This window comes from Carassius gibelio, chromosome B22 (genome assembly GCF_023724105.1).
Source record: "Carassius gibelio isolate Cgi1373 ecotype wild population from Czech Republic chromosome B22, carGib1.2-hapl.c, whole genome shotgun sequence".
Taxonomy (NCBI): Eukaryota; Metazoa; Chordata; class Actinopteri; order Cypriniformes; family Cyprinidae; genus Carassius; species Carassius gibelio.
The window spans coordinates 53,022,291-53,027,290 of record NC_068417.1 but is presented as its reverse complement, the minus strand read 5'-3'; the positions used below and the strand labels follow the sequence as shown (position 1 = coordinate 53,027,290).

The 5,000-nt window shown below is 39.2% G+C and overlaps 7 non-coding genes across 7 annotated transcripts; all 7 read right to left on the bottom strand.

The window, feature by feature from the left end:
• Positions 1–649: 649 nt before the first annotated feature.
• On the bottom strand, positions 650–768 carry LOC127995198 (5S ribosomal RNA). The gene has a single exon (XR_008168155.1). It is a non-coding gene; the product is annotated as a 5S ribosomal RNA (ribosomal RNA).
• A 373-nt stretch (positions 769–1,141) lies between these two features.
• LOC127996063 (5S ribosomal RNA) lies at positions 1,142–1,260 on the bottom strand. The gene has a single exon (XR_008168983.1). It is a non-coding gene; the product is annotated as a 5S ribosomal RNA (ribosomal RNA).
• A 515-nt stretch (positions 1,261–1,775) lies between these two features.
• On the bottom strand, positions 1,776–1,894 carry LOC128009958 (5S ribosomal RNA). Its single transcript, XR_008181649.1, has one exon. It is a non-coding gene; the product is annotated as a 5S ribosomal RNA (ribosomal RNA).
• Positions 1,895–2,252: 358 nt separating this feature from the next.
• LOC128008468 (5S ribosomal RNA) lies at positions 2,253–2,371 on the bottom strand. Its single transcript, XR_008180208.1, has one exon. It is a non-coding gene; the product is annotated as a 5S ribosomal RNA (ribosomal RNA).
• A 499-nt stretch (positions 2,372–2,870) lies between these two features.
• LOC128009957 (5S ribosomal RNA) lies at positions 2,871–2,989 on the bottom strand. The gene has a single exon (XR_008181648.1). It is a non-coding gene; the product is annotated as a 5S ribosomal RNA (ribosomal RNA).
• A 658-nt stretch (positions 2,990–3,647) lies between these two features.
• On the bottom strand, positions 3,648–3,766 carry LOC128000871 (5S ribosomal RNA). The gene has a single exon (XR_008173643.1). It is a non-coding gene; the product is annotated as a 5S ribosomal RNA (ribosomal RNA).
• An 823-nt stretch (positions 3,767–4,589) lies between these two features.
• On the bottom strand, positions 4,590–4,708 carry LOC128003328 (5S ribosomal RNA). Its single transcript, XR_008176053.1, has one exon. It is a non-coding gene; the product is annotated as a 5S ribosomal RNA (ribosomal RNA).
• Between the last annotated feature and the right edge of the window lie 292 nt (positions 4,709–5,000).

Below are 5,000 nucleotides of genomic sequence, written 5' to 3'. Positions count from 1 at the left end.
AGATTCAGAGATCGGGCATTGACTCTTTTTTTTTTTTTTTTTTTTTAAATGAAAGATTATTATATAATTCGTGAAATTTTCCAAAGAGATTAAAGCACCTGGTATTCCCAGGCAGTCTCTCATCAAAGTGCTAACCAGACCTAAACCTGCTAAGATTCAGAGATCGGGCATTGACTCTATTTTTTGGCAAAATTATTATATACTAAGTGAAAAATGTCCAAAAAGCTTACAGCACCTGGTATTCCCAGGCAGTCTCCCATCCATGTACTAACCAGGCCCAAACTTGTTAATATTCAGAGATCGGGCATTGACTCTATTTTTTGGCAAAATTATTATATACTAAGTGAAAAATGTCCAAAAAGCTTACAGCACCTGGTATTCCCAGGCAGTCTCCCATCCATGTACTAACCAGGCCCAAACCTGTTAATATTCAGAGATCGGGCATTGACTCTATTTTTTTTTTTTTTTTTTTTAATGAAAGATTGTTATATAATTCTTGAAATTTTTCAAACAGATTAAAGCACCTGGTATTCCCAGGCAGTCTCCCATCCATGTACTAACCAGGCCCAAACCTGCTAATATTCAGAGATCGGGCATTGACTCTATTTTTTGGCAAAATTATTATATACTAAGTGAAAAATGTCCAAAAAGCTTACAGCACCTGGTATTCCCAGGCGGTCTCCCATCCAAGTACTAACCAGGCCCAAACCTGCTTAGCTTCCGAGATCAGACGAGATCAGGCATAGCCAGGTTGGTATGGCCGTAAGCGAAGACTGCTGCAAAGAGAGGGCTATTTAAAGACCAGCCAATCTAATCGCCAGTACATTATATAAGTAGGAAAGAAAACCCAAAAGCTTAAAGCACCTGGTATTCCTAGGCAGTCTCTCATCAAAGTGCTAACCATACCTAAACCTGCTAAGATTCAGAGATCGGGCATTGACTCTTTTTTTTTTTTTTTTTTTTTAAATGAAAGATTATTATATAATTCGTGAAATTTTCCAAAGAGATTAAAGCACCTGGTATTCCCAGGCAGTCTCTCATCAAAGTGCTAACCAGACCTAAACCTGCTAAGATTCAGAGATCGGGCATTGACTCTATTTTTTGGCAAAATTATTATATACTAAGTGAAAAATGTCCAAAAAGCTTACAGCACCTGGTATTCCCAGGCGGTCTCCCGTCCAAGTACTAACCAGGCCCAAACCTGCTTAGCTTCCGAGATCAGACGAGATCGGGCATAGCCAGGTTGGTATGGCCGTAAGCGAAGACAGCAGCAAAGAGAGGGCTATTTAAAGACCAGCCAATCTAATCGCCAGTACATTATATAAGTAGGAAAGAAAACCCAAAAGCTTAAAGCACCTGGTATTCCTAGGCAGTCTCTCATCAAAGTGCTAACCATACCTAAACCTGCTAAGATTCAGAGATCGGGCATTGACTCTTTTTTTTTTTTTTTTTTTTTTTTTTTAATGAAAGATTATTATATTATTCGTGAAATTTTCCAAAGAGATTAAAGCACCTGGTATTCCCAGGCAGTCTCTCATCAAAGTGCTAACCAGACCTAAACCTGCTAAGATTCAGAGATCGGGCATTGACTCTATTTTTTGGCAAAATTATTATATACTAAGTGAAAAATGTCCAAAAAGCTTACAGCACCTGGTATTCCCAGGCGGTCTCCCATCCATGTACTAACCAGGCCCAAACCTGTTAATATTCAGAGATCGGGCATTGACTCTATTTTTTGGCAAAATTATTATATACTAAGTGAAAAATGTCCGAAAAGCTTACAGCACCTGGTATTCCCAGGCGGTCTCCCATCCAAGTACTAACCAGGCCCAAACCTGCTTAGCTTCCGAGATCAGACGAGATCGGGCATAGCCAGGTTGGTATGGCCGTAAGCGAAGACAGCAGCAAAGAGAGGGCTATTTAAAGACCAGCCAATCTAATCGCCAGTACATTATATAAGTAGGAAAGAAAACCCAAAAGCTTAAAGCACCTGGTATTCCTAGGCAGTCTCTCATCAAAGTGCTAACCAGACCTAAACCTGCTAAGATTCAGAGATCGGGCATTGACTCTATTTTTTGGCAAAATTATTATATACTAAGTGAAAAATGTCCAAAAAGCTTACAGCACCTGGTATTCCCAGGCAGTCTCCCATCCATGTACTAACCAGGCCCAAACCTGCTAATATTCAGAGATCGGGCATTGACTCTATTTTTTGGCAAAATTATTATATACTAAGTGAAAAATGTCCAAAAAGCTTACAGCACCTGGTATTCCCAGGCGGTCTCCCATCCAAGTACTAACCAGGCCCAAACCTGCTTAGCTTCCGAGATCAGATGAGATCGGGCATAGCCAGGTTGGTATGGCCGTAAGCGAAGACAGCAGCAAAGAGAGGGCTATTTAAAGACCAGCCAATCTAATCGCCAGTACATTATATAAGTAGGAAAGAAAACCCAAAAGCTTAAAGCACCTGGTATTCCTAGGCAGTCTCTCATCAAAGTGCTAACCATACCTAAACCTGCTAAGATTCAGAGATCGAACATTGACTCTTTTTTTTTTTAATGAAAGATTATTATATAATTCGTGAAATTTTCCAAAGAGATTAAAGCACCTGGTATTCCCAGGCAGTCTCTCATCAAAGTGCTAACCAGACCTAAACCTGCTAAGATTCAGAGATCGGGCATTGACTCTATTTGTTGGCAAAATTATTATATACTAAGTGAAAAATGTCCAAAAAGCTTACAGCACCTGGTATTCCCAGGCGGTCTCCCATCCATGTACTAACCAGGCCCAAACCTGTTAATATTCAGAGATCGGGCATTGACTCTATTTTTTGGCAAAATTATTATATACTAATTGAAAAATGTCCGAAAAGCTTACAGCACCTGGTATTCCCAGGCGGTCTCCCATCCAAGTACTAACCAGGCCCAAACCTGCTTAGCTTCCGAGATCAGACGAGATCGGGCATAGCCAGGTTGGTATGGCCGTAAGCGAAGACAGCAGCAAAGAGAGGGCTATTTAAAGACCAGCCAATCTAATCGCCAGTACATTATATAAGTAGGAAAGAAAACCCAAAAGCTTAAAGCACCTGGTATTCCTAGGCAGTCTCTCATGAAAGTGCTAACCAGACCTAAACCTGCTAAGATTCAGAGATCGGGCATTGACTCTATTTTTTGGCAAAATTATTATATACTAAGTGAAAAATGTCCAAAAAGCTTACAGCACCTGGTATTCCCAGGCAGTCTCCCATCCATGTACTAACCAGGCCCAAACCTGCTAATATTCAGAGATCAGAATCAGAATCAGAAAGAGCTTTATTGCCAAGTATGCTTACGCATACAAGGAATTTGTTTTAGTGACATAAGCTTCCAGTACACAGAGACAACAACACACAGACAAAAAAAAAAAAAAAAAGATTTACAAATTGGCAAATAAATAAGTGTATAAACAATTGTGCTATAGATGATAATGGAATAGGATTGAGTGAGATGCAGGAATGTTCTAGCATGGAGGGTTAACAAATAAATAGAAGGATATTGCACGTTTATAAGCATAAGTAGGGAACATTTAACTGTTCATGAGGTAAATTTCTCGGCATTGACTCTATTTTTTGGCAAAATTATTATATACTAAGTGAAAAATGTCCAAAAAGCTTACAGCACCTGGTATTCCCAGGCAGTGTCCCATCCAAGTACTAACCAGGCCCAAACCTGCTTAGCTTCCGAGATCAGACGAGATCGGGCATAGCCAGGTTGGTATGGCCGTAAGCGAAAACTGCTGCAAAGAGAGGGCTATTTAAAGAGCAGCCAATCTAATCGCCAGTACATTATATAAGTAGGAAAGAAAACCCAAAAGCTTAAAGCACCTGGTATTCCTAGGCAGTCTCTCATCAAAGTACTAACCAGACCTAAACCTGCTAAGATTCAGAGATCGGGCATTGACTCTTTTATTTTATTTTTTTTTTTTTTAATGAAAGATTATTATATAATTCGTGAAATTTTCCAAAAAGATTAAAGCACCTGGTATTCCCAGGCAGTCTCCCATCCATGTACTAACCAGGCCCAAACCTACTAAGATTCAGAGATCGGGCATTGACTCTTTTTTTTTTTTTTTAATGAAAGATTATTATATAATTCGTGAAATTTTCCAAAAAGATTAAAGCACCTGGTATTCCCAGGCAGTCTCCCATCCATGTACTAACCAGGCCCAAACCTGCTAATATTCAGAGATCAGAATCAGAATCAGAAAGAGCTTTATTGCCAAGTATGCTTACGCATACAAGGAATTTGTTTTAGTGACATAAACTTCCAGTACACAGAGACAACAACACACAGACAAAAAAAAAAAAAAAAAAAAGATTTACAAATTGGCAAATAAATAAGTGTATAAACAATTGTGCTATAGATGATAATGGAATAGGATTGAGTGAGATGCAGGAATGTTCTAGCATGGAGGGTTAACAAATAAATAGAAGGATATTGCATGTTTATAAGCATAAGTAGGGAACATTTAACTGTTCATGAGGTAAATTTCTCGGCATTGACTCTATTTTTTGGCAAAATTATTATATACTAAGTGAAAAATGTCCAAAAAGCTTACAGCACCTGGTATTCCCAGGCAGTCTCTCATCCAAGTACTAACCAGGCCCAAACCTGCTTAGCTTCCGAGATCAGACGAGATCGGGCATAGCCAGGTTGGTATGGCCGTAAGCGAAGACTGCTGCAAAGAGAGGTCTATTTAAAGAGCAGCCAATCTAATCGCCAGTACATTATATAAGTAGGAAAGAAAACCCAAAAGCTTAAAGCACCTGGTATTCCTAGGCAGTCTCTCATCAAAGTACTAACCAGACCTAAACCTGCTAAGATTCAGAGATCGGGCATTGACTCTTTTTTTTTTTTTAATGAAAGATTATTATATAATTCGTGAAATTTTCCAAAAAAAATTAAAGCACCTGGTATTCCCAGGCAGTCTCCCATCCATGTACTAACCAGGCCCAAACCTGC